This window comes from Lotus japonicus, chromosome 2 (assembly GCF_012489685.1).
Source record: "Lotus japonicus ecotype B-129 chromosome 2, LjGifu_v1.2".
NCBI lineage: Eukaryota > Viridiplantae > Streptophyta > Magnoliopsida > Fabales > Fabaceae > Lotus > Lotus japonicus.
In genome coordinates, this window is record NC_080042.1 from 25,544,050 (window position 1) to 25,555,112 (window position 11,063).

The following is an 11,063-nucleotide window of genomic DNA, read 5'->3' on the forward strand; positions in this document are numbered from 1 at the left end:
TTCCTCAAAAAATTAATTAAAAAATTAAAATATCCCTCCTAGAAGAAAAAAAAACTTCAACTCTTAGACATCTTCATCTTTTCCAGTTTTAACTAGAAAGTCAATATTTTTCAAAGACTCAGATTATTGATGGAACCCAAAGCATTGAAATTTCAGCAAATAGCCATAACCCAGATCCATTAAGGAGGAAGAGGAAGCAACACCCTCAACCCCAGAAAACGAATATGCTTGTCTCTAGATCTAGCGATCTTCTCCTCCTTTTCCAAGCCCAGATCGCGAACAAGAACCCACTTGCTTCCAGATCGCGAACCGAAATCTGTAACACCCCGATTTCGGTGGCGTCACTTTAGTAACCAAAAAGAAAATAAAGCGGAAAAACGTGAATATTTTTGTTTGATTTGTTTAAATAAAAATAAATACAATGACTTGTCGAAATAAAGACTCAATCCAATCGCGTTTAACAACGACTAATATACGATATAAGTACAGTCCTCGTTGTAACTAAAAACATTGTCACGAGTGTCCTCAAGTGACGGAAAGCAACACCAAGTAACTGAAAGTAATGCCCGCAGGCAAATAAGTGCGACTCATAGCTAGAGTCATAAGTTTTATAAATACAGTCCTCCAAGAAAGTAAGAAAGCCCAAAACGGCCTCCGAAAGACTTCCTACGTCCGACAACTCCCTGTGATCCTCATGGAAGGGAATCACACAAAAAGCTAATAGTTGGGAACCTACCCTAACCCAAAATAAGAAATGACCATCAGAGCTATGACACTAACGCCCAACCTTAGTAGGCTCTAAACACCCATACCCTATACTTCCATCATCGACCCTCATCTGGTCATGCATTCAGTCCGAGTCCACGTCGAAGGCTCAGTAGTAGTCATTTCGCTCCGGGTCCTCCCCGAATGACGAAGCATCACGAAACAGCTGTTGAGCGTCTGGCAGCAGGCCGACCGCCCAAATACAAACATACACACAAAGCCAAGGCGCGAGGGTCAACTCACAGAATATAATAGATAATACAAACAACATGTGAAGAATAAGGGGGTATATATATATATATGTTGTATATATACATATAACTTATGTATTGCCTACCCTAAGGTATATACATAGCATATTTATCAACATCAAATCATCAAGATATATAACGTCATAACGATGTTTATCAACATCAAATCACAAATGACAATTGGATCTTCAACACAACAACAAATATAGTTAGGTGCATGACGTGACAATGCAATGTCATGCTCAAAAGATGATCCGAATAAAATGTCACCATCTCGATGGATGGGACAAGCCAAGCATCTAGCTCCGCTAAAGCACCTCGCTTTTATGAAGCAGCACACTCCTGTGAAGCAGCACGCTCCTGTGAAGTCCGATATGAGATCGTCCTTCGGAAAGCAGCACACTTTCCAAGAAATGTATGCATGGATGCAATATGGTTAGCCAAACAAAGAAACGTCCTCACCAAGGTACGCGTGTCTAGCTAGAGTACATTGTCTCTACAATACCCTAAGGTAAACAAGGAAGTGCTAGTCGCACTTGGTAACTTTCCTAGTCACTTTGGCTCACCGCCTCGATGGCCAACCAAACTGCTCAACGAGCAAAAGAATGCATCTGGCACTTAGTGACTTTTCAAGTTACTTTGGCTCACCAGCTCGATGGCCAAATGAGTTGTTCAACGAACAAGGGGAATGCTGCTCGCACTCAGTGACTTTTCAATTTACTCAAGCTCATCAGCTCGATGGCCGAAAGGCTGCTCAATGAGCAAAGATGGTGCACTCGCACTTGGGGACTTTCCAATCATCCCTGGCTCATCCTTTGGATGGCTAGATAAACCGCTAAATGAGCAAAAGGTGCTATCGCACTCAAGGTTTTCCTCACACTTAGATTGTCGACCCTTCCCGTTTTCCAAACCATTTTCACATCCTAAGTCTTTTCCAAGAGGTTATCATCATTATTTAAAAGTGTTCTATCTTTGATTAGTGTATTATGAATTTCATTCACAAATCAAGTTCTGGTTTCGTTTGTTTCAAAACTCTATAAGTCGAAAGATCCCAATAAACCCAAATAATTCCCGAGAAGGTCTCGATCCTAAAATGGCAATGGCTTAGACCTTAGGTTAGAGCCTGCCTAACATTTCCCAAATCTCGTCATTAGCAATGCATAACATCACGTTTTCCCACACTCCGAAGTCATATAATCATGTACTATCTCAAGTCAGTACAATTCAATAGAGCATATGCAAGACATTGTAAACTCAACATAAATAATGACATATAGCTCAGTTCAATATTCAAACCTAACAACAGTCAAATCATAAACACATATATCAACACATCCTATGATTAACCATATAGCACATAGCATGTGAATCAATCAACAACAATCAAAACGATAAGTAAATCCCAATTGACAATGTCAGCCGAAGCCTCAGAAAACGGAGACACACGTCTCAATTAGTTTACTCGGCCGAAGCCTCCAGAAAACATTTCCCAGTCAATCAACAATCAAGTGCATAAACAATAAATTAAGTCGAATTGATCGACGCCTAAAACATTAGCTAGCAAGGTAAGTTGCCCTCACCTTTGCCAATTTCCGTACTAAGGTGCAACTCCGATCCGATTACATCTTTGTTTGCCTGCGTCGGCTCGATTCCTTCCATTGTGTAGCTTCGATGCAAGGTGTTTCCGTTCATCGTACCTTTCACAAGCATACATAACGAAATCACTAATCGAGCTACTTACTACTCAAGTCTAGAGATATGACTTCAGACAATTGACTCGAAACGAACGAATGTTAAACGATTCTTCCTCAGAACACAGCTACATCAATTAGTAGAGTATTTATCTCTTTTTGAAATTAAAACCATTTTGTAAAGCAAATCGCAACTCCTCCCTAATCAACAGTTAAACTTCAATTTTCACAATAACAATGAAAATATTTATTTTTCTTTAAAACTTGCTTACTCGAGGCTAAAACACATACAATAGTTGAAGGCTTACGAAAACCAAGTTTTAGAAACTTGTCGGCGAAGAGTCGTCAGAAAAAGTTGCGGCTCACGAGGTTGACGGAGGAACTGTCGCCGGAGACACAAAGGAAGGGTGTTCCTTCATCCTTTCGCGGCCAGAAGCTCAACGCCGTTTCACCAAAGAATCGACAGTTTGCCCAGAAAGTTCAGCCGAAGGTCGACGGTGGTCGTCGGGATCGTCGAATGAAATAACCCAAATATGAAATTGAAAATAGGGATTTACTCTCCTCGCGACATGGATCGTTGCAGTACACTCCATTTTTACATTGGTCGCCGGAGTTGACCGGATAAAGCTCCCGAAGGCGGCAGCGGCGACGGTCGACGGCGACGGAATGACGATCCGGAACATGGGTTTTGTTGTGGTGGTCGCAAGGGTTCCAATGGGACTAACCTCGCTGTGAACGGAGGCCCGAGGACACCGGAATCAAAGAGAAAAGTTGTTGACGCCGGCGATGCCGGCTTGGCGTTTCAACTCTGTTTTCACGTTGCTTTCTCTTCTGTTTTTGCTCACGTTTTTTTTTCGTGGTCGTTGAGCTCATGGTTGTGGCTAGCTGGAGCTCTCTGCGATGGTGGTTGGTGGCTGTCCGGAGCGGCAGTGGTGGCTGCACAAAAAGGGGAGAAACTCGCGTGATGGTGAGGTGGTGCTTGCGGCCTTAAGCTCGCCGGAAAACCCCCAGATCTCGTCGGTGCTTGCTCCAACGGCTTCAGTGGCTGTCCATCTTCGTGTTGCTGGTCATAACCAGCGTTTTCTTGGGGTTTTGAGGTGACTCTCAAGCAAGAACAGACATGGGTCTTGGTGTTGTTCTCGTCGGAGTTGGAGATGTGCTCGCGTGGGAGAAAGAAACATGGTGTGCGTGGTTTGCACGAAGGAAGGAACGTGGTGATGTTGTTCCTTGCTGCAGAAAATAGAAAAGAAATGGGGAAGAAGAAGCATGATGTGCGTGGTAGCTTCTCGTGGGAGAAGAATTGATGATGGTAAGAAGATGGCATGGTGATGAGGAGATGATGAAATATGATGATGATGAGCGGCTGTAGTACCAAAGAAAATGAAGAAAATGGAGAATGGGTTTGTATTGTATAGGAAAGAAGAAGAAAATAATGTTGAAGGTATGTGTGTGCTGCAACGAGAGGAAAATGAAATTGCAAAATTAGAAGAGAGGGAGAGTGAGTCGAGTATGAGAAGGAGAGGATAAGTATGAAGGGAGGGATAAGGATGGATAGATATTTTGAGAAGATATTTTTAAAACTGGTACGAATTGATTTAGACATCAGAAGATTTATCTCATAGAGTTAAGAGAAAAATGTAGAGATGATATATTACTATACCAAAAATTATGAGGAACTTAATGAAATGATAAAATATAAATTAGGATCACTTTGAGCAAATTAAAATGATTCATAGATAAAGAAAAATAGTAAGAACTATGTCAACGGATGATTTGAGATAGTTAGAGCAAATATGACATTGTCATATTATGCAATTAAGCTAAGTATCCTTTCATAAAATGTCGATACTTGTTCTAGGTTCATTTTAAATGAGAATGGCTTGAACGCAGTTGCTTCAAAATGCCGCAGAACTACTTTTTGCAATTGATGTCGGATGAGAAAACTTCATTCTGAAGAAAGATTAGAAACATCGAAAGAAATTGGTTCACACGTGTGAAATCTTAATTTGAAACTCCGAATAGAAAAAGTCTCCATCGACAGTTTATTTTAAGATTCTTGAGCTATCAGAGATTCAGTTTCGGCAAACTTCCGAGAATTGGAATCGGACCTTCGTACATTCCAGGGTTTCGTGTCGAAACACTTGTCATGGAAATGAATAAGAGAAATTCTTATATATCTCTGAAGATTTTTGGAATTAGTTCCTATAGTGCTTTAAGAGTAAATTAGTTGTTTACTAACGTTCTTGCCTTTTGCGTAAGCGAAAAAGACTCGCGCTATAACTTTTATCAATTTTAATACTATCCTTAGCCTTTTCCTGAACTTTCTCCTTCATAAATTCATTCCATTCGATAAACACTTGTTCAGGTTTTCCTTCACGATACATCGAACCTAATCGTGAATAGGAATTTCATTAATTGATTCTAAGCTTAAAAACTTGGGTCTCACAAAATCCTTCGATCTATTGCAAACCAGAACGGGAATAAGAGAGATCTTTTTGTTCGGAACTTGCTTCCCACCAGAAATCAGAAACCCAACCCCTTTCCATCTCAACTTCAACATTGATTGTTTTCGAAAGTTGCGATCTTTACCATGGTCTGCACACGAGATTCGGGGAGAAGAAGAGAAAGTAGCACCGGAACCAAAGGGTATGAATCAGTAAAAATAAGAGGAGTATAACCTCTTGCCAGACGAAGAGAAATTTGAGAATTTGGAAATTTTTATTTGCTGGTGTTGCTATTTTCTTTATTTTGATAATCTCTTCCTTCCGTGTTGTGATAATCTCATGAGTTGATGTAATATTGGAACTATATTGCTAATAGCGTGGTTAATGGGAAGAAAATCAAATATGTTAAGGTGTGTTTTGTGTGATTGTGAATGAGATTTTGGTTTGTGATGTTTCAAAAAGGAGATGAAGATAAATGTTATTGTTTATGGGTTTTTGATTAAAAAAAAAGATGATGAAGATGGTGAAGGAAGAGTCATGTTGTGTTGTGTTTTGGGTTTAATCTGAAATTTTTTGGGTTTGAAATGGGTAAATGGAGTAAAGGGAAATGCAGATTTGGAGAAACTGGTTCTAGTGTTTGTGATCATCTTCAATTGATGGTTGATTTGAGATCTGAAATTGATGTTTGGGGGTGGGGTTGATGATTTTTTGTGGTTTGCTTCTGGGTTTTCTAGAGAAGAATATGAAGATGATGATGAAAGTTTTTTGAAGAAGATGAACATTCATCAATTTCTAGGTTTTTGTTTTATTTTCTTATTTTTTATTAATTTTTATCCCAAAATTCGTTAAATATTGGATGGAATTGGACGGAAAACCAATTTTACAACCGGGTGTAAACGTTAGAGACATTTTTTTGCTAATTTTAAAGTTTAGGGACGATTTTCGTAGGAAGACTAAAGTTGGGGGACCAAAAGTGCAATTAAGCCATAAAATTACTAAAATACTGCTTTTCGTGCTACATCAGGATTAACAACTTGAATTCATAGATAACTCATTTGCTAACAACTTCGTCATTATCAAAGATGGGAGAAAGGAGTGGGAAATGGGAGAGAAGAGTGTGACCGAAGAAGAAGGAAAGGCGGCGCACACAGTGGCTATACCAGTGGAGAGTTGGAGGAGATAAGTACGTATTTAGTAGCTTCCTGGATGGAGGTGGTGGGTCTGTACAGTATTGATGGGAACATTTTTACAGTCCATGGTTCTGCACTAGAAGATAAAATTCATTTTTTTGTTTACTGTTTATCTTTTCATCCTCCGTTATGTAGAAGTCTGGATTATTGATACACACTTCTGATTTTATTGATTGGGAACTCCTTTGACTTCTTAATTCATTGATTTTATTCTCAGGATTTGTTTGTGACGTTTGCATCAGCCTGTATATCTGTATGGATGAATCTTGGATTTTTCATATTCACTTGGATATACTTGAATGCGGATTGCAAAGTAAAAATGGATAATCTCAGCATTTAGTACTCATCATTCTGGAATGCGCAAGGTAAAATATGTATTCAAATAAAAGAGAAGAAAGCGAGACTTATTACTAAAAAAAACTTGGTTATTAATTATGGTGCCAACTAGGGTGGACCAATTATATTTTGGTCCACAGGTGGTCCTTTGTTTAGAACCGTTCGATGAAACAATTTAGGAATATTATTAAATTAAGTGGTTAGGATTGATTTAGTATTAAAAGGGTATGATTGTAATACCATCATGACCAATTTCTCTCTTCTCAACAGATTCAGAACTGCCACCACTGTGCAACCTTCACACCGTCGTTTCAACCCACGGCATCACAACCACCGCCACCACCGGATCTTCTCCCTTCACACCTACGACGACACAATGCCTTGGTCGATCTAGCTCTCCCTCTGTCTCAAATCTGGGTATTTTTGTTGGGTTTTTAGCTGAGGGAGGGAGCTAGGGATTGAGTAAGAAGATGATGAAGAAGAAGGAAGAAAACAACAACATGGTTAAGCTACAGCAGAGGGCGTAGTTCAAACTCGCTGCAAGTTCTGGTATGCTTCTCCCATCCATCAGTAGACGCAATTCAAGTTCATCTCCAAGATCAGATATGAGTATATTTGGAATATACTCTCCCTCTCATTTCTGCAATTGTTTTTTCCAAGGTTATTAAAACCGGACCGGTGACCAAACCGGTAAGGGCACTGGTTCAAGGTTCACTGGTTCAACTGTAGTTGAACCGTGGTCCAACCGGTATTACCGCTATATATTATATAATATTATTTTAATGTAAATATATGATATATTTGGTAATATTGAATAATAAAATATTTTTCCATGTCTCAAAAAAGGCTATCAAATATTAAATATATCTGTAGTATGATATTAAATTAAGACTTAGTATAATTTTTTTTATGGAAAATGGCATTGTTGGATGATAAAAAGTTTGAAAACGTCATATTAAGAGTTGTGAAAAAAAAAAATAGAGCCCAGGAACATGAAGCATTGTTATGGAGTAAAAGTAAAACATAAGTGAGGTAACGATTGTAACTACATAAAATAAAAACAACTAGCGTTTTTACCCCGTGCGTTGCACGGTGAATATTGATCTCATTATTTAAGCACGATTAATGAATTAAGATATGAAAAATTGAAAAATGAGCATTCAACCAAATAAAATCACAATGAGTAATAACTTGCAAAATTTGACAAAAACTTCATATACATTTAATCCTAAATATTTTTAAAATTATGAAAAATATACTTAAATTAGATTAAAAATTATTCCCGAGAGTTAGCAAAAGTGGTAAAAGCTATGAGACATAAGGGAAGGATGAGAATGAAAAGATAGCAAAAATTATTAGTTTTTACATGAACTATTTCTTGTGTAAAATGTTTTTCCCCGTGAAACTTTTTTGTCATGTGATCTAATCATAAGTATATAGTACTAATTTAAGAAAAATGTTTTAAAATTTGGTCTCAATTACTTTTATTTAGTGCTCATTTTAAATTTCCAACTCAAATCTTAATTTTTTTTTACAATTTTTAAAAAAGGAAATGCATTAACTTAAATTGAATATTGACTCCTTAATCTATGAGATGATTCAATAAATTATATTTATTTCTTAAAAAAATTAAAATAAACGTAATTAATTATTATGAATAAATTTACAACTGATTTAGGGTGAATAAAAAACGTATTATGTGTCTAAGAAAAATAATTTAAAATCCGAGTGAAAAATTGGATCAAATTACTATTATTTAGTACCCATTTTAAATTTCAAAATCAAATCGCAAAATTATTTTTTACAATTTTAAAAATAATAAATTAATTAAATAAAATTAAATATTCACTCCTTAATTTAATCTATGAGATCATTCCATTATTTAAATTTTTTCTAAAAAAGGTAAAAGAAACCCCAATAATTATTATGAAAGGAAAAATCAAAATCTACTCATTAAAACGAAATTGACTCTTTTTTTCATCATTCCACTCCGAAATTCCATGTCGCCCAATTAGAATGTTTTTTTTTTAAATTGATTATTCATTTCCATTTTACTTAAAAAACGGATTTGCCTTATTTATACTCATAACTAACTAAATCTGATTTTGCTTAAGAAAGTTGATTATGTACTCATTAAATTCAATATTTATTTTCTTTTTTCGTTAAAACTAAAGGATTAAGTGTTTACATTTTTTTTAATATCACACCATAAATTTTGACGCAAGTATTATTATTCACAACCAATTTTCAATTTCAAATTTCAAACTCAAATTTCAATATTAAATTGAATATTCACACCACAATCTATGAGATTATTCTAATTTTTATATTTATTACATAAAAAGTTAAAGAAACCCCATTAATTATTATTAAAGGAGAAATCAAAATTTATTCAACAGAATTGACATTTTTTTAATTCATTTTACCTTGAAAGTAAATGTATCCCAATCAAAATGATTTTTTTAAAATTGATTATTCATTTCCTTTTCATTAAATAAACAAATTTCTCTTATTTATACTGATCACAAACTAAATCTGATTTTGCATAAGAAAGTTGAATATCTACCCATAATATTTATTATTGATTTGCTTATTTTGTTAAAAAAAAAGTATCAAGTATTTTAAAATCTGACTGAAAATTAGGTTCTAATTACTATTATTTAGTACTCAATTAAAATTTCAAACTCAAATCTCATTTTTTTTTTACATTTTATAAAAAAGAAAATGCATTCACTTAAAAATAATAGTCACACCATAATCTAAACGCAAAACAGTAAATAACTCAACATGCACGAATAAATAAATAAATTACAAAATAAAACGACAATCTTTGCTAAGTTGGAAGAAGATAATGCATCAGCCTTTAATCCAAAAGTAGTTGTCATGAACGGATCTGAACCATCCTGAAATTAGAGTAAAAATTGAAATTCACAATACGTAACTATTCTATAGTGATAGCATGTGCATATATAATAACATTTAATTTTATTTTAACTTACATCACTTAATACTAATTATGTAAGCCGCAACTGTTCAACATTGTCATCCTCAACCAAAATCTGTGAACACCAAAAGAAAAAGAGTATAACCAAATTGTAACATGCTGAACATTAAATCATGCAGCAAGGTCAGTAGATGAAGATTCATGCCTAAAATCTAAAGATGTATATGTTTTCATGAGTTATATGTTTCAATATGCTTTGCTCAAAATAAATGTGAATCAAAAAATTCACAAGGCTTACCTCTCCTTCCTTCTATTTCTTCTTTGGTTTTTAATTGTAGAACAAAACTCAACCAAGCCACTCTGGAAAAACAAACAAAAAATTCAGCAAAATCTAACAGAAAGTAGGAAGAGGGCAAAAACCTCACATGTTGTATTCACTCTTCAAGAATCTTCCATATAAGCTCACCATTCCCAATTCCAATTCACAATAAAAGTCCCATGGTGATGAGGCATATGGAATTACAGAAGGAAAAGTAAAAGAGCATCACTCCAATCAAAATCATTTCAATAAATCACACACGTTGCAGAACATTTCATAATGTTCATAGAGGTGTAACTATACCCTTATGATATGGCAAGAAATTGGTTGAATCAAAAGCAATACCTGAACTTTTTTTGCTTTTTTAACATTTGCTTCTCAATTTCCTAGTCATCACAACAACAGTTATTTCAAAGCTCTTAGATGATGGTTAAGGGATGAAATGATAGAGGAGAAGAATTACATAAGGGAGTTTATATAGATGAAAATAATTAGGGTTTATGTTGTTTGCATGTGAAAAATGAAAGGAGAATATTGTTCCAAAAAGAATATTCAAAATTTAAATTTATAGGTTGTCAAAATTTTAAAATTTGAATTTGAATCTTGATTTCAAAAACGTAGATTTTGAAAGGTTAGCAAAATCGGTTTTAATCACATAAAAAAAAGCAAGATACGTATAACAAAAGTGAGAAAGTTTTCGTTTTTAAGCCTTATGTATGAATAAGAATACTAAACATCAATTAATGTGATTTTGAATGATTATTCCATAGGTAGTCAATGATGGGTGATGACTTTTGTTATAGCATTAATGGAGAGTTTAAAAAAAATTAAACAACAATTAATAATATTTTGAATGACTATTCCATAAGTAGTCATTGATGGGTGATGACTTTTGATTCAGCATAAATGGACAGTTAAAAAAAATTAATCAACAATTAATGAGATTTTTTATGATTATTCAATAGATTGTCAATGATGGGCCACAAAACTAAAATTAAGGAGAAATTGTCTCGCCATAAATTTGTCAGAATGATTTAGAGCTTGACACTTGTCCGCTAATGAGGGAGGGTGGATAAGAGTGAACCTGGGAGTGCCAACTCATCTAAGTGGGTCTCACAGAGTT

At 35.1% G+C, this 11,063-nt stretch overlaps 1 long non-coding RNA gene across 1 annotated transcript; it reads right to left on the minus strand.

Annotated features, from left to right (window-relative positions):
• Positions 1-451: 451 nt before the first annotated feature.
• Positions 452-4,216, minus strand: LOC130735319 (uncharacterized). Its single transcript, XR_009018387.1, has 3 exons — positions 3,016-4,216; positions 2,597-2,713; positions 452-942 (listed from the first exon to the last, which is right to left on the minus strand). It is a non-coding gene; the product is annotated as an uncharacterized LOC130735319 (long non-coding RNA).
• Between the last annotated feature and the right edge of the window lie 6,847 nt (positions 4,217-11,063).